The 19,001-nt window shown below is 42.7% G+C and overlaps 1 protein-coding gene across 1 annotated transcript in view; it reads left to right on the top strand.

The window, feature by feature from the left end:
- The window catches only part of LOC111949674 (POU class 2 homeobox associating-factor 2-like), a 49,735-nt gene that overhangs the window by 7,317 nt on the left and 23,417 nt on the right, over positions 1 to 19,001 (top strand). The window lies entirely within an intron of this gene.

The following is a 19,001-nucleotide window of genomic DNA, read 5'->3' on the forward strand; positions in this document are numbered from 1 at the left end:
ATGGTTAAAGAAGCATTCTCCAACCGCTGAAACACCCTTCAAGGTGGCGATATGATCAGACCAAGTAGACAAATGAATCACCACATCATCAAGGTAAGCAGTACAATTTGGCACATCCGAACACAATGTTAACTACGCTCTGAAAAGTAGCAGGTGCATTACATGCCAAAGGGCATCACAGTGTATTGTACGAAGTTATCAGGTGTAATGAAAGCCGAGATGTCAGAAGCTTGAGAGGTCTGGGGCACCTGCCAATAACCTTTTAGCAAATCTAACTTACTAACGTCAGCAGCAGAGCCAATTATATCAACGCAGTCATCTAAGCGAGGTAGAGGAAAATAATCAGATTTTGTAACGGAGTTTAGGCGACGATAGTCCATACATAAGCGGGACGTACCGTCAGGCTTAGGAACGAGAATACACAGGGAACTCCAGGAGCTGTTACTGGGTTTTGCCATGTCATTCTGTAATAAATAAGCTACCTCCCTTTTCTTAGTGTTAACCCGGTACGGATGCTGACGTATAGGAGCAGCGTTCCAAACACCCACTGCATGTTCCAAGATAGACGTGCAACTTGGAACATCCTGAAACACATTGAGAACTATTTATCATAGGATAAGATCATTCGCTTAATCGTTATCTAACTGTTCCATTTGAGAGGGTAACTTTTTCAGCATATCCGAATTACACAAGCGTTCACACTGCTGTTGCAATTTACATTGTTGCAATTTACATTGCAACAGGAGCGGCCAAACCAAGTTGCCAATGCAGCGCAGTGGCTACACGCTCAAAGCAGAGAAATAGGAATCAACTTCCGACTCCCGAAATGGAGGGACTAAGGCAATATTTTTACTCACTTCGAAGTGGGCTTGATGGGAAGGTTGTGGAGTCACACTGGAGTCAGCGTCTAGTTCCAATTGTTGGATCCTCACCTTGTCGGCTTCTAATTCCATCTTCCTAATTTCTGAAGCAAGCTCCAGCTGTCTAACGCCTTCTTTATCTTCTTGCTCCATTTCCAAACGGGCCAGCCTCACCTTTAGCCTAGCGGTCCCGTCTGAACGACCTGAAGCAGAAGATAAAGGGTTGAATCGGGGAAATGTAAAGGTGTACGAGCAACCCTTTCCTCCGCACCGTCCTCCGACTTGGCATCGGAAGGTCTACCCGTCTCCTGAAGCCTCCCTCTCATCTTTCAACGAGAAAGTTTGTTTACTCACTAAATCCTCCCTGACTAGCACCAAAAACTCAGCTTTTAGGGCTTTCTCAGGTACGAAGAGTCCGTAATGGTCAACTTTACACAACTCCACCAACAGAGGGCGCTTCAATAAACTTGGATGGCTGAGGCAGCCATTTTGTACACAGCAGCCTACTGAACATACGTAAACTAAACAAGTCATCCAAACTCACAACCTTACCACCACACCTCAGTCACCGAGAGCTCAGCAGCAGGGTCCTGTGGATTTAATAATCCCGGATGAGCCCCCATCATGTTACGTACGCCTATTCTTAACACAGTAATGTGGGGAAAAGGGGCTGGAGGGAACCAAAGCAAAGAAAGTAAAAGTTAGAGTCCCCTCTCCTACCTTCCCTAATCTTTTAGCACCTCCTGGCGCGCTAACCAAAAATACAGGGGGTGGTCCACCCAGGTCTTACCTAGTGTGCATAGACAGTAAATACTACGGGTTATGTATGCCCGCAGGCCTCTTGCCCAAACAGTTCCACGGTGCGTTCCCCTTCCCCCCCGGAAACAAATAAAACAGATTTATTACTAACTTAAAGTGAACAACTTCAATAATCAAAACCACTAAGTCCTATTGGCATACACATACCTCAGAAGTAGCGGCTACAAAATACGTTCAACAAAACTGTCATTGGGCAACAACCAACACAGGACATCAAAGAAGCTCTCTCCTCCTAACAAAGGAACACTGGCTTTTATCCAGCTGGAGAAGGAGTTGGTAATTGAAGACAGTTGTTTCCCCTGACGAGAGGGAGAGTTGAGAGCTCCAATCGTCGATGAAGCCGACTAATCAACTGCTTAGAATCCAGGATTCCATTTCCTGAAATACACACATACACACATACAAACCCACAACAACACAGAAACTGGGGAACGTAACATCTCCACACATAGTGTTGTGTTCCTTTCAAACAACTCAACTTTAGTTTAATCTCTCTACAGAATATTTTACCAGAAGTGCTGTGGAACATCCAGCTGTTCTTTTGTGAACTTCAGACGTGCAGCAATGTTTCTTTTGGACAGCAGTGGCTTCTTCCGTGGTGTCCTCCCATGAACACCAATCTTGTTTAGTGTTTTATGTATCGTAGACTCGCCAACAGAGATGTTAGCATATTCCAGAGATTTCTGTAAGTCTTTAGATGACACTTTAGGATTCTTCTTAACCTCATTGAGCATTCTGCACTGTGCTCTTGCAGTCATCTTTGCAGGACGGCCACTCCTAGGGAGAGTAGCAACAGTGCTGAACTTTCTCCATTTATAGACAGTGTGTCTTACCGTGGACTGATGAACATCAAAGCTTTAAGAGATACTTTTGCAAACCTTTCCTGCTTTATGCAAGTCAAAAAATCTTAATCTTAGGTCTTCTGAGATCTCTTTTGTTCGAGGCATGGTTCACATCAGGCAATGCTTCTGTGAATAGCAAACAAAGATTTTATGAGTCTTTTTTTATAGGGCAGGGCAGCTCTAACCAACATCTCCAATCTCATCTCATTGATTGGACTCCAGGTTAGCTGACAAGAAAAATGTGTGTTATTAGTTTAAGCACACTGTGTTTGTCTATTGTCGTGACTCAGTTGAAGATCAGATCAAATTTTATGACATATTTATGCAGAAATCCAGGGAATTATAAAGGGTTAACTTTTTCTAACCGCTGTAGGTTCTGGATGGCAGGAAGCTTGGCCCCAGTGATGTACTGTAGGGCCTTATGGTCGGTTGCAGAGCAGTTGCCAGGCGGTGTTGTAACCGGTCAGGATGCTCTCGATGCTGCAGCTGTAGAACTTTTTGAGGATCTGGGACCCATGCCAAGTCTTTTCAGTCTCCTGAGGGGGAAAAGGCGTTGTCATGCCCTCTTCACGACATTCTTGGTATGTATGTACCAAGATAGTTTGTTGGTGATGTGGACACCAAGGAACTTGAAACCCACGACCTGCTCCACTACAGTACCGTCGATGTGAATGGGGGCGTGTTTGGCCCTCCATTTCCTGTAGTCCACGATCATCTCTTTTGTCTTGCTGACGTTGAGGGTTTGAAGGAGAGGTTGTTGTCCTGGCACCACACTGCCAGGTCTCTGACCTCCTCCCTATAGGCTCTCTCATCATTGTCGGTGATCAGGCCTACCACCATTGTGACGTCAGCAAACTTAATGATTGTGTTGGTGTCGTGCTTGGTCACGCAGTCGTGGGTGAACAGGGAGTACATGAGGAGAGTAAGCACGCACCCCTGAGGTGCCACCGTGTTGAGGATCGGCGTGGCAGATGTGTTCTTGCCTACCCTTACCACCTGGAGGCGGCCCGTCAGGAAGTCCAGGATCCAGTTGCAGAGAGAGATGCTTAGTGATGAGCTTTGTGGGCACTATGGTGTTGAATGCTGAGCTGTAGTCAATGAACAGCATTCTCACATAGGTGTTCCTTTTGTCCAGGTTGGAAAGGGCAGTGTGGAGTACGTTGTCATCAAAGCAAAGGGTGGCTATTTGAAGAATCTAAAATCTAAAATATATTTTGATTTATTTAACACTTTTTTTGGTTACTACATGATTCCATATGTGTTATTTAATAGTTTATGTCTTCACTACTATTCTACAATGTAGAAAATAGTGAAAATAAAGAAAAACCCTTGAATGAGTAGGTGTTCTAAAACTTGTGACCTGTAGTGTACCTTTTACCGGGAGCAAATGAAAGTGCATGATTATGGTCTTTCGAAAGATTTGAGGTGTTTTATAAAGATTTAAAATGACATGATATTTAGAATGTGTATGTTGTTGCTGTTCTCCCTGCAGTTAAACAACCAGAGTTACTCTCTATAACGGACGTCAGTGAAAGACCTCTTGCTTGACTAAACCGGGCCACCAATGGTTATTGTAATGTGCCTGGTAACATACCTGGGTACAAATAGTATTTGAAACCCTTCAAATACTTTGAATGTTGGCTTGAGCCTGCCTGGGTTGCCGGATGGACAGGGTTTGCACTTTTGGTATTAATCAATTGGTTACACTGCACCAGACAAGCTCATTATAGTACAGCTAAGGTATTTTGAAGGAAACAAATCCTATTTGAACCCAGGTTTGTCTGGTAATAGAGTGCAGAGAGGGCCAGGGGTGACAGTGGAGAGCTCTGCTAGTTGTTAGGGTGATGTCTGCTCTGTTGTGGTCGGAAGTGGCTTGAATCCTCCTAGCAAGAATGTGGGTCCCTCTCCCAAGAGACTGATGTCAGATGTGGCCTTGCACAAATAAAGAAGCCAGGATGATCTGACATGTTTTTTATCATTTGATCATTTGTAAGATTGTAAAATCAATTTCGTCGATGCTTTGGGCCTTTTAAAAATACTACAATGTATACTAGACGCATACAAGAATGTGGTAACGCTGAAAATTACGAGAAAAAAAAAGTTTGTTACATGCAATTACTTGAAAATAGTGGACTGGACTGCTCACTGGTAACCTTTCAATCTAAATGACTTTCATTTTGGTCTATGCATAGTTATACAATGTCCATTGCCCTCTAGTGGGCTATTTACCATTATTACATGGCATAACAATCAAACATGAACCATCCATACCTGGGTGGTGTTTCTATAACAGAGTTGATTCATCCCATTAATACCATACCGTTGTTCATTTCTTTAAATTAGAGCACTTCTTTTCATCAATGAAGTCAATTCACTCATAACCCTGAATAAGTATTTTAGTTCTATATTGCAAAAGCTGTTCCATGGCAGCTCTGTTCTAAGGTCTGTAGTGAATAAGTGTGAAGAGACATATAGCCAGTGATGTCATCCATGGCTGGGCTCCTCCCAGGCTGGTGTTGTTAGAGTAAACAGCTGTGGCCATTTAGCCAAGTCCAGCGACAACACCTGTTCAGGGCGGTTGCAAGTCTAGTCTAGGTCTAGACAGGTGTGTCAACCAAACCTACACAGCTGTGTCTTAGCAGACAAGGTACAAGTGATTTCGGCAAGTGTTGTTATTTTTCTTTCAGTCTTGTCAAAATGCGTCAAGAAAACAGATTGACTGGCCCACCTGTAAGAACGTACTCACACAGCAAATTAAGTTGAGTTGTTATTGGTGAGTGTCTTTACGAGGCAAAAGGCATGACATTGTACAGTATGTTGACTTATTTTGAGGTTATGAGGTCAGTGTTGGAAAGTGTAAACATACAGCGAGTGGGGGGTAGATAAACACCATACTTGAGAAATTGCAGTATTGGTGGGAGGGCAATGAGTTGATCCACAATGGGCTGTATGTACTATAAGGAGAACTTTGCAAATGGTGCACTGAGACTGCATCAACCTTCGAAAAGGCTTTATCCCACTGTGAAGTATTCTTTACTTACATAAGTCAGAGCGCCAAGAAACATCTGGAAATCAACTACTTCAAGATTGGGACGGTGCCAGTAGTTTGAGAAGCAGCTGCTTCTCTGTGAACAGGCAGGCCTCACAAATAGCCCCAAACACATTGTTCTGTGCAATTCACAACCCTTCAAAATCCAACCAAATCCAATCAAATAAATATACAACAGAGATGACAGAAAGAAGAATGTATCGATCTGTTATGTGGGACATGCCCACCATGCTGGAAATGTCATGTGCAAAAGATTTGTCTTTGTTTCTGGATGTCCTGATTTCAACTCAGGTTGAGGATTCTAAGGAATGTATTTTGAAGCCTGGCAGAGCAGAATAAAACTGTTTTACCATTGCAAAAACAAGCTCATGCGTGTGGCCATTCCAGTAATCAATCATTTGAGGGAAGAATACCAGAGCCTTGGTTGTGACAGATCACACATGGTCATTACTGTACTACATTAAAACATATTCATGATTTAAGTTAAGATTTATATACCCTGTTAAGGGAATATCTACTTAATCAGTTTAATGGAAATTCTGACAGTAGTAAAGCTACAAATGCTATGCTTAATACAATCGGAGGAACAGGGGAGTGAAACAACGTTTTTAATGTTATTTTCAATGGCATCACACTGCCTATGTTATTGGCTAATGAATGAAGTTGGAGACATACAAAAAGCTACCATTTACTGTGCATTTGGAAAGTATTCAGACCTCGTTGACTTTTTCCACATTTTGTTACATTATAGCTTATTCTAAAATGGATTCAATAGGTTTTTTCCCCTCATCAATCGATACAAAATACCCTATAATGACAAAGCAAAAATAGGTTTTTATTAAAAATATATATATTACATTTACGTAAGTATTCAGACCATTTACACATTACTTTGTTGAAGCACCTTTGGCAGCGATTACAGCCTCGAGTCTTGGGTATGACGCTACAAGCTTGGCATACCTGTATTTGGGGAGTTTCTTCCATTCTGCTCTGCTGATCCTCTCAAGCTCTGTCAGGTTAGATGGGGAGCATCGCTGCACAGCTATTTTCAGGTCTCTCCGGAGATGTTGGATCGGGTTCAAGTCCAGGCTCTGGCCGGGCCACTCAAGAACATTCAGAGATTTGTCTCGAAGCCAATCCTGGAAGTGTACTTAGGGTCGTTGTCCTGTTGGAAGATTAACCTTCGCCCCAGTCTGAGGTCCTGAGCGCTCTGGAGCAGGTTTTCATCAAGGATCTCTCTGTACTTTGCTCCGTTCATCTTTCCCTCAATCCTGACTAGTCTCCCAGTCCCTGCCGCTGAAAAACATCCCCACAGCATGATGCTGCCACCACGCTTCACTGTAGGGATGGTGCCAGGTTTCCTCCAGACGTGATGCTTGGTATTCAGGCTAAAGAGTTCAATCTTGGTTTCATCAGACCAGAGAATCTTGTTTTTAATGGTCTAAGAGTCCTTTAAGTGCCTTTGGTAATCTCCAAGTGGGCTGTCATGTGCCTTTTACTGAGGATTGGCTTCTGTCTGGCCACTCTACCATAAAGGCCTGATTGGTGGAGTGCTGCAGAGATGGTTGTCTCCCATCTCCACAGAGGAACTCTTGAGCTCTGTCAGAATGACCATCGGGTTCTTGGTCACCTCCCTGACCAAGGCCCTTCTCCCCTGATTGCTCAGTTTGGCCTGGCGGCGAGCTCTAGGACGAGTATTGGCGCTCCAAACTTCTTCCATTTAAGAATGATGGAGGCCACTGTGTTCTTGGGGACCTTCAATGATGCCACATGTTTTTGGTACAATTCCCCAGATCTGTGCCTTGACACAATCCTGCTTTTGAGCTCTACAGACAATACCTTCATCCTCATGGCTTGGTTTTTGCTCTGACATGCACTGTCAACTGTGGGACCTTATATAGACAGGTGTGTGCCTTTGCAAATCATGTCCAATCAATTAAATCCACAGGTGGATTTCAATCAAGTTGTAGAAACATCTCAAGGATGATCGATGGAAACAGGATGCACCTGAGCTCAAGTTCGAGTCTCATATCAAAGGGTCTGAATACTAATGTAAATAAGGTATTTCTCTTTTTTTAAAGACATTTCCAAAAATGTCATAAAAGCTGTTTTCACTTGTCACGCCCTGACCTTAGAGAGCCTTTTTATTTCTCAATTTGGTTATGTCAGGGTGTGATTAGGGTGGGCATTCTAGTTTTTCATTTTCTATGTTGGCCTGGTATGGTTCCCAATCAGAGGCAGCTGTCTATCGTTGTCTCTGATTGGGGATCATATTTAGGCAGCCTTTTCCCACCTGTTGTTTGTGGGATCTTGTTTTTGTGTAGCTGCCTGTGAGCAGCCCAGAACATCACGTTTTCATTTTCTTCTGTTTTGTTTGGTGAGTTTCATATTGATTAAACGTGGAATTCTACACACGCTGCGCCTTGGTCCAATCATTCAAACGATCGTGACATCACTTTATCATTATTGGTTATTGTGTGTAGACTGAGAAGGATTTTATTTTCTTCTTCATTTAAGAATAAGTCTGTGACATAATAAAATGTGGAAAAAGCGAAGGGGTCTGAATACCTGAATGCACTGTATAATGTCACCAAACAAAAGCCAGATAGGCCTACATGTACTCCAGTCCTGAGGGATTTTTTTTTCTTTCAACATTTCAGTTGGTCTTTAAAGCTATTTTATGGACAAAGAAGTATAGAGAAAAGGAAAACGGGATAATAACCTGATAGGAAATGCCCATGAACCGTCTGTGCTTTTTCCACCTCTTATTACTATGAAGAAACTATACAGTATCTGGAGGATATGTCTTGCCTGTTCAGAGCCCATCAAACGGTGGCCACTAGGTGGCCAGAATGGATTAATTCACCCATAGGTCTTTTACGCAATTATCCATGTTGAATCATCACAATTGTGAATGAATGCATGAATAAGACTTCAAAGGGCCTTTGGTGGAATAATACCATCAAATTAATGGGAATCCAACCTGTCACATTAAGTGTTCCTCATACAGGGGTTTGCTGGAGAAATGGAAGTAAGGATCCCTGAAATAAACTTATAACATCTTTACTGACATAAAAGATAACTAGGTTTTGTATTACAGTAAATCTAGTTGATTATAGTTACTTCTTACTAACGTATCATGTTTAAAGTTACACTTTAACTTATCATGCCTCTCCATAACCTAAATCTCTAAGCTTGACTGACGTGGGCAACTCAAGCTATTACCTCAACTTGACCAAATAGGCTTTTACCCCCTCTGTGAACTGAAGGCAAGTTCATGCCTGATTTGATCATGATCATGACTTTGAGGGGGAATTCGGCCTAAGCGCATGTAGACACCCCACCCTAATCCACTAATTAGACCAGCCCTGGAGGAGCCTGGGTGCTATGGCCTTAAAGGACCAGTGCCTGGGGTGGCTGGAGTGCCTGCTGGCTGCTGTGGGTGGCTGACATTCCCACAGTGTGGGCCAAGCTGGCTGGTGTTGGTGTTGGTGTGGAGGTTCCCACGTCTGTCACATTGACAGCTGATGTGAAAAGGAGACTGGGGCCGCAAGGCTAACTATTGGATCCCTCTCTTTGTAAGGAATCAGGTGGGGGGGTTCCGTCTTTTGGATACAGGGGGTTGGGGTAATGACCTAGAGACAATTCTTAAGAATAACATGGAAAACAGATGCAAAATAAACGTCTCTTTAGCTTTTCTTCCATGTAATGAACATGTAATGAACATTTTCAGTGATAAACTTGCTGTTTTAATTTATAACAACAACTACAAATTGTGTGTTTCAGTGGTAAGAAAAGCCCCCCGCACCTCTCTGATTCAGAGGGGTTGGGTTAAATGCGAAAGACGCCCTTCAGTTGAATGCATTCAGTTGTGCAACTGACAAGATAGACCCTTTCCCTTTCCCATATCACAATGTTTAATATACTTTTAGCTAGCAGGTTCATTGAGCAGCCTGAGTTTATGTCTATAGGGCCTGAGTGAATGAGTTCTGAGCTGAGGGAGATGGCCCCATAGCCCAGTTAATATAGGGAGCAGCGGGATGTGACCTCTGGTTACCCATAGTTCCTCTCTCTAATTACCAGTGCCGACAGCCTTCATTCACGGCTGCCACGTATAGAAGAACAGCCTCATCAAAGGCATCTTTGTCCCTGACTGACACCCTGTTCTCAGAAGAGATGATTGAAGGTTCCTATGCCGCCTCTCCTGGAACTGGTTGTGCCCCTGTGACACTATAGCCGCAGGTCATACAAAGACAGAGAGAGATCCCTGCTAAACAGGATTCATTTAAGTGGCCTGATTCTTATCTCTACAGTGGAATAAAGCAGAGATTGTTTATAAAGTCCTGAGGAGCTGTACTGGGTTCCCTTGCCTTCATTTGTTTCTGTGTCTTTTGCCAAGTGTTGGCTACTGAGTCTTGTAATGTTATCACATACTGTTCAGAGGACACTAAGACTGAATCAAATGGCTCCTACCCTGTTCTTCATTGACTTCTTTAGTGTGTGTGTGTGTGTGTGGTTATGAGTGTGGTGTGTTTGGGGGGGGGGGGGGGGGGGGGCGCTCTTTCCACCAACCACAGAGACCTCACTTAAACTGGAAGAATAGAATAGGGAAAGTGGACATGGAAGGAAATGTGTGCCCAATTTTCTCATTTGTTCAAGACATCGGGAGCTTTCTACTCGTACAATCACCTTATTGTCTAGGAGGTGCTCAGTTTCCATGGTGCTCCATCCTGCCAGCATCTTAATAACCCAAGGAGAAGTGTCTACTGCCAAGGCAATCTTTTTTCTCTTCTACAATTAAACAACCCAACCGTTTTGTCCTCCATTGAGAGATGAAAGCTACACTGTAAAAAAATATTCAGGTGGTTACTAAATTATACTTGAAAATATAATTATTATGACATTAAAAAAAAATTGGTGTCATCTTTACTTAAGAATATAATTAGTACTCTACTTCACTTGTTCAACCAATAAAAAATAAAATAAACATAAGATGAATGCATAATCTAAACAAGCATTTGTGTGTAAAAACAACGACAAGGAAAATTGTGCTTAACTTATATAACTTAAGAATTTGAAGTTCTTCCAACAACTTGCCATGTGGCTCTGTTTTCAGAGGATTGTGGGTAATTGTGTTTGTTTTAACGTTGCAATATTTTTACTCAATGTTGTTTACATGTTTGAAGAACGACAAGCAGATTTCTATATTAGAATCAAACAGTTTGTTACGCTATGAGTTGCAATGGATCATGATGAACGGATATCAAACCTGTCGGACAAATTGACGTTTAATGATGAGACCACCCATTCTCGATCGTTCATTCTCGATCGTTGGTAAGATCATGCGTGCCACTCTTGACAGGGTCAAATACATCAAGCTACAATGCTTGTAGCTTTACCTCCAGTTTGTGCTAGTAGAATGAGCACTGTGCTCGACAATTCCTGCTAGAATTTATACAATGTCAAGCATAAAGCCATGTTTAACAAAGACACGATCAAAGATATTAACTAAACAGAAAGATTAAGTAGATCTAATATACAATAACATTTCGGGATTTGATCTAAATGAAGTTGGATCTTAGCCATTTTTTCATACTGGACTTAATATGTTAGTGTTTGTGAAACACTAAAAGTTAAGTACAGTATATTATACTTAAAAATACATAATGTTGGAAATACTCAAAAATCCGATGCAAATAGTTGCCTAATTTTTTAAAAGTGGAACTAGCACAATATTTCTTACAGTCAATGAGTGGCACTATACCTGGAATTGATAGCCTTTACCTGTCAGTTGTATTCACAGAAGGCAATCCATTGACGTGTTCAGCCGCTACATTCATCAGGTCGACCAAATAGATAATGATTGTTGTCATTTCACATGTGTACAATTTTTGTCAAATTGTGCTATGTAAAACAAATCTGTAATTTCTGTATGGTAGTATCCATTATTAAATGTAACAGTATGATTAATAGAATTAGTAAGCTTTGATTAAGAACTTCATCATTATCTTATCAAATGGCTTTGCAGCTATGTTGTGTATTAATATTACCTGTATTATTTTCTACTTTCTTTGTACTGTATTTGTCTAAAAGTCATCTGCATGTATTTATGACTTTCTACTGGAATGAAAATGAATTGGCCCAGGGTAACACAGCTACTCTACTCCAACGTTATGTTGCAATATACTTGAATTGTTGCTCATGCAGCACATCACATGGATAAACATTTAGACTTCCCCGTTCAGCATAATACCTCATACAGACCTCCTCAAGAATCTAAAGTATTCACTCAAGTGTAACCGAGCAATATAACCCAGAATATAAAAAAATAAGTTATTCGACTGAGAGTCATTTGCGAAATACCAATCTTTACAAGGTGGAATTTACGAGAAGAATCCCTATCTGTACAAGACCACAGACTATAATTCCAATACAGAGCTCCCCAGAATACATAATACTTAGCCTGCTGGAAAATTCCACTACATGATGCCAAAAGAATGTCCTGTGATAAGAGATGTCTTATTTTTGATGACCACTGAGAAAAAAAGAACTGTTTATAATTTAATTTGAAAGACATGAACAATGACAAGCACAACCATTGAATATCAAAGTATTCAGTTGAAGATATAGGCCTATCATTCATTCACAATTACACACCTCTCTCCCGAACCCTAAACCTAACACATTATAAATGTTATTGGCAAACATTCCAAAGCACCTGCTTTGAGTTTGGCCTTGGAACATTAGCCAATGGAGACAAGCAAAAAGTCTGTCAGAGAGAGAGAGAGAGTCCGACATGTTCAGAGTCAGACTCAGCATCCATCCAATATGGCACCCTATTCCTTATACTGTATAGTGCACTACTTTTGACCAGAATCCAGGCTCTATATAGGGAATAGGGTGTCATTTGGGAGGCAGCCTCAGTCAGTTCCGAGTCTGACGATGAACTTGGGCCAAGGTATCTCCTCGTCCTCGCATCCAGGGCTTACGTAACAGTGGAGTTAGGGGAGTATGTCAAGCTTTTTGCCAGAGGAGCATCTCTCCCCCTCGATAAGCTGATGAGAGGAGAGAGCGGAATGTGGACAGGCTGTTCCCTGTTGACAAGGGGGGGAAACAGGGAAAACATGGAGGATCAGAGCCACGGCATGGGATAATGAATTATTCAACAGCATCATTAATGGAGCTGTCACTGAAGACTGAAGGGAACCAGGGGATGGAGGGAAAGCATTCTCCTCTCTCTTTCTCTCTCCCTCTTTTTCTTTCTTTCTTTCTTTCTCTGTTTCCTGTCTCACTAGGGAACTCGTCGGAACCTTCAATAATCTCTTTTGAGAACAGGGTGTCAGTCAGGGACAAAGATTTTTCTCTTATCGTTTGAGTGTAAAAGACTCAAGATTGAATTTGGCAATACAGTGGCCGAGTAGACTTCTACTGCCCTCTGGTGTTTCCCCAAAAAACGATTACCAACTGGCATAGATGTACTGTATTATAAATAAACCTACTTGCATTTCACAATTTATGGCTGTCTATCACATCAATGCAGACCCAATCTATCTGATTTAAAGATTATATTGCAGAAATCAGAGGAGGCTGGTGGGAGGAGCTTTAGGAGGATGGGCTCATTGTAATGGCTGGAATGGAATACATTTTACAGTATCAAACAAATCAAACATTTGGAAACCACATGTTTGACTATTCCATTTATTAAATTCCAGCCATTACAATGAGCCTGTCCTCCTATAGCTCATCACACCAGCCTACACTGAGGAGCTGGACCTTTCCAGGTGTAATGTCCAAAGGTTTCCACTGGAGGTCAGATTAGACAATCTTCACACTTTAGTAGACACACCATACAACAATGTGACTCAAGAGACAAATGTTACACTTCGTTATTTGCGCACAAAGGTGAAAATATGATATGTGTACAAATAATAAGAATACCAAGTAGTAAAACAATAATGGTTGCTATTGGCTACTTCAGATTTCCGGTGCTTCTTGAGCGTGTTAAAAATAAAAAATAAAATAAAAAAGTGCACAGGAAGGACAGGCTGGATTTGTGTTACTTTGGGTTTCCTTTAATACCCCAGAGCCCAGTAGAGTGCGAGTCAGCCAGTACTTATTCCTGGCAGGAATTCCACATCCCTTCCTGTTGCCTATTAGGTGTCGGGTGTTCAAAGAAGAGACGTGCACTAGGCCACCGGCTTATCTCTCTGGAAGCAATGAGTCACTGATAACGCCACACAACTGTCAGCTAGCATAACATCATCCCAACACAGCAAGACCAGCTGCGCTAACACAGTCTCACCATAGCCATGTGATGGTACATAGTATTATCTCGTTATAGACAGACTGGTTAACAAGACTGTACAATACCTGTCTATCACTCAGAGTGTTTTTTTCCTGCTAAGGTCACATGGTCTGAAAAGACGCCAGGACCGAACCATAGCCATAGCCTATCATCACTTCACTGTAGTCCGACTGTAACAAAGCCTAGATACCTGTTACACAGGTAACAGGTATCTAGGCTTTCAGTAATTAAGTAATACGCTCATTGTGATGTAAAGCTTTACTGAAATACTTAATCTTCATTATTAGGACTTCTGAATCCATTCAGTGACAGAATGTCCACAATATGCTTTTTCACATCTCTATAAGAATATGTTCCAGTTTCCACCTACAGGGTGGAGGTGCCTCTATTCTGTGAATTATGGTAGCCATGTGATTGTGAAGTGTGAGCTAATTAGTCTGTTTTGAATTAATTGTTTGTCTTCCCTGACTGGTTGGAGCTGTGACTATAGGCAAAGATTATATATTATATTGACAAGATAGCCAAGTCACTGCTCTAACAATAGAAATACATGTCCTCAACGATTGAAGACAGGCGGGATCAAGTGGGACCATTCTAGCCAATGAGAGGGCAGATATGTGTGTGTGTGTGTGAACAACATGCACAACGAAGTCGTTTTTTTCTCAAAGTTGCCAGAATGCCACGTGCATCCACATGTATCAGGGCGGATCTCACTCGGACAGATTTTGGGTAGATTAATCCTCTCGCTTCGCCTCTTCCTCTCTGCTATAGGGAATGCACTTCCATCTATTTCCTTCCAGATGGTGGTTCATGGTGGTTCATTTTCTAGCCAGACAGAGGGAAAGACAGCGACAGAGCTGCTGATTTCCCCTACACCACACCTAGCAGTCACGGTTCATTGCAGTGTTCATTCACGGTTGACAAATCCTTTAACCAGTCTCTATATTGTGCCAAAGTGTAGGTATAACTTTTTAGTTGTTGGCTGTGTGGATTTGGAGACAGCCAGCAAGGTAGTTAAAGGATAAATTTTATTTTTCACAACCAAATCTCTTTTTTTCATGTAAACGTCATGTTATAGACAGGTGCAGACACCTTCTTTTGTGATTTCACTTATTTTGATAAACTTACCACAAACAGCGAATGACTTCCTCATCCTCATTGTGCAGTATGGGGGACCTGGAAAAAACAAAGGCTCCAAAAACAACCTACAGAGGAAGCTGGTGGGAGGAGCTATAGGAGGACAGGCTCATTGAAATGGCTGGAATGGAATTATTTTTACGGTAGCAAACAAATCAAACATTTGGAAACCACATGTTTGACTCTGTTCCATGTATTCCTTTTCAGCCGTTACAATGAGCCTGTACTCCTATAACGCCTCCCACCAGCCTCCTCTGACACCAAAATACATATTTTTAGAAACAGCAAAGCTCTCAGTATAGTGATGCAGGTCTTTAGATGTTGTAGGTCTACACATGAAATTGTGTCATTCTGAACTTCATCCACAATGTTATATTCCATTTTGTGCAACTCAACTTGTTTCCCCTACGCAGCTATGCAGGCCTTGTGTCCATAGAGTATAGCATAGCACCGCCTGGAGTTTGATAAACGGCAATGGCACATGGATTGGAACCGGTGCTACTGTCAGATTACATGAAAATAGAGCTCTTTGGCCACACAAGTGGTGGGTTTGGTGTTGAAAAACAGAATCATATGCAGAAAAGTACTTTTCCTTTACTTTGATGTTATTATCTCTTATTAATCCTGGGGCCCTTGTTAAGGTCAACAGCATCATTAACTTTATCAAGTACCAGGACATTTTAGACAAAAACCTAGTTGCCTCTGCCAGGAGGCTGACACTTGGCCGCAAGGGATCTTCCAGCAAGAAAATAATGCCAAGCACTGATCAAAATCAACAAAGAAATGGTTAATTGACCACACAATCCAAATTTTGCAATGGCCATTTCAGTATCCAGACTTGAACCCCATTGAAAACCTGTGGTTTGAATTGAAGAGGGCAGTCCATAAGCGCAGATGAAGGATTTCAAGGATCCGGAAAGATTCTTCATGGAGGAATGGTCTAAGATCCCTCCCAATGTGTTCTCCAATCTCATAAAACATTAGAGAAAAAGGCTGTGTCGTTATCCTTGTAAGGGGAGAGTGCTAGAGTATTGAAAACAGGGGCGCAAATAATTTCCCTTTGAGCAATTGTATAAAATAATATTTTTTTTTGGGGGGGGGGGTCGCATGCAATATAACTTTTTATGATAATCTATATCGAGGGTGCCAATAATTATGGACCATGTGGAGGATATGCAACCTCCTGAATATAGCGTGTTATACTGATCATGCAGCTTGTGCAGACATCTACAATGGCGCCAACAGAGATGGTCGCCTCGCTTCAGGTCCTTAGGAAACTATGCAGTAATTTTTTTTTAATGTATTATTTCTTACATTGTTAGCCAGGAAAATCTCAAATGTTATTACATACAGCCGGGAAAAACTACTGGATATAAAAGCGACGTCAACTTACCAACATTACAACCAGGGATACAACTTTCCCGAAGCGGATCCTGTGTTCGGACTTCCACCCTGGACAGAGGATCTTAGAGGCCGACCCAAAACAACGAGGTCGCCGCAGGAGAGGCAGACGGAGCGGCCTACTGGTAAGACTCAGAAGGCGAGCACACCTTCCACCCCTTGCGAGCATATTACTCGCCAATGTCCAATCTCTAGACAACAAGGTGGACGAAATTAGGGTACGAGTTGCCTTCCAGAGAGACATCAGAGATTGTAACATTCTCTGTTTCACGGAAACATGGCTCCATCGGAATATGTTGTCAGAGTCGGTACAGCCACCCAGTTTCTTCTCACATCGCGCCGACAGAAACAAACATCTCTCTGGTAAGAAGAAAGGTGGGGGTGTATGTCTTATGATTAACGACTCATGGTGTAATCATAACAACATACAGGAACTCAAGTCCTTTTGTTCACCTGACCTAGAATTCCTTACAATCAAATGCCGACCGCATTATCTACCAAGAGAATTCTCTTTGATTATAGTCACAGCCGTGTATATCCCCCCCCCAAGCAGATTACTCGCCGGCCCTGAAATAACTTCACTGGACTCTATGTAAACTGGAAACCATATATCCTGAGGCTGCATTTATTGTAGAAGGGGATTTTAACAAAGCTAATCTGAGAACAAGGCTTCCTAAATTCTATCAGCATATCGAATGCTCGACACGAGCTGGTAGCATTCTGGGCCATTGCTACTCTAACAGACTATTAAAACCTTCCATAACCAGAAACAGTGGATTGATGGGAGCATTCGCGCAAAACTGAAAGCGCAAACCACAGCTTTTAATCATGGCAAGTGTTACGAGTGTACTGAGAGTCGGGAAGCAAGGTCAGGGAGTGAGTGTTTTAATAAATAAAAGAAACAACACAAAACACAAACAATGCACCAACATGAAAACAAAGTCAATAACACCTGAGGAAAGAACCAAGGGGAATGACAGATATAGGGAAGACAATCAAGGAGGTGATTGAGTCCAGGTGAGTGTCATGCGGTGCAGGTGCGCAAAACGATGGTGACAGGTGTGCGGGATAATCAACAGCCTGATGACCTAGAGGCCGGAGAGGGAGTATATGTGACAGCAAGGCGACTGGAAACATGACCGAATACAAACAGCGTMGCTATTCCCTCCGCAAGGCAATCAAACAAGCAAAGCGTCAGGATAGGGACAAAGTAGAGTCGCAATTCAACAACTCAAACATGTGACAGGGTCTACAGTCAATCACGGATTACAAAAAGCAAACCAGCCCCGTCGCGGACATCGACGTCTTGCTCCCAGACAAATTAAACAACTTCTTTGCTCGCTTTGAGGACAATACAGAGCCACTGACATGGCCCGCTACTAAAGCCTGTGGGCTCTCCTTCAACATGGCCAACGTGAGTAAAACATTTCAACATGTTAACCCTCGCAAGGCTGCCGGCCCAGACGGCATCTCTAGCCGCGTCCTCAGAGCATGCGCAGACCAGCTGGAAGGTGTGTTTACGGATATATTCAATCAATCCCTATCCCAGTCTGCTGTGCCCACATGCTTCAAGACGGCCGCCATTGTTCCCGTTCCCAAGAAAGCTAATGTAACTAAACGAAATGACTATCGCCCCGTAGCACTCACTTCTGTCATCATGAAGTGCTTTGAGACTAGTCAAGGATCTTATCACCTCCAGCCTACCTGATACCCTAGACCCACTCCAATTTGCTTACCACCACAATAGGTCCACAGACGACACAATCGCCATCACACTGCACACTGCCCTAACCCATCTGGACAAGAGGAATACCTATGTAAGAATGCTGTTCATTGACTACAACTCAGCATTCAACACCATAGTACCCTCCAAACTCGTCATTAAGCTTGAGACCCTGGGCCTCGACCCGCCATGTGTAACTGGGTCCTGGACTTTCTGACGGGCCGCCCGCAGTCATGGTTCACCCCTCTCCTGTACTCCCTGTTCACCCATGACTGCGTGGCCAAGCACGCTTCCAACTCAATCATCAAGTTTGCAGACGACACTACAGTGATAGGCTTGACTACCAACAACGACGAGACGGCCTACAGGGAGGAGGTGAGGGCCCTCAGAGTATGGTGTCAGGAAAATAACCTCTCACTCAACGTCAACAAAACAAAGGAGATGATCGTGGACTTCAGGAAACTGAAGAAGGTGCATCCCCCCATCCACATCATTGGGACAGGAAAGTTTTAAGTTCCTCGGCATACACATCACAGACAAACTGAAATGGTCCACCCATACAGACAGCGTGGTGAAGAAGGCACAACAGCGCCTCTTCAACCTCAGGAGGCTGAAGAAATTTGGCATGTCACCTTAACACTCACAAACTTTTACAGATGCACAATCGAGAGCATCCTGTCAGGCTGTATCACCGTTTGGTAAAGCAACTGCTCCACCCACAACCGCAAGGCTCTGCAGAGGGTAGTGCGGTCTGCACATCGCGTCACCGGGGGCAAACTACCTGCCCTCCAGGACACCTACAGCACCTGATGTCGCAGGAAGGCCAAAAAGATAATCAAGGACAACAACCACCCAAGCCACTGCC

Source organism: Salvelinus sp. IW2-2015, linkage group LG22 (genome assembly GCF_002910315.2).
Source record: "Salvelinus sp. IW2-2015 linkage group LG22, ASM291031v2, whole genome shotgun sequence".
NCBI classification, from domain to species: domain Eukaryota; kingdom Metazoa; phylum Chordata; class Actinopteri; order Salmoniformes; family Salmonidae; genus Salvelinus; species Salvelinus sp. IW2-2015.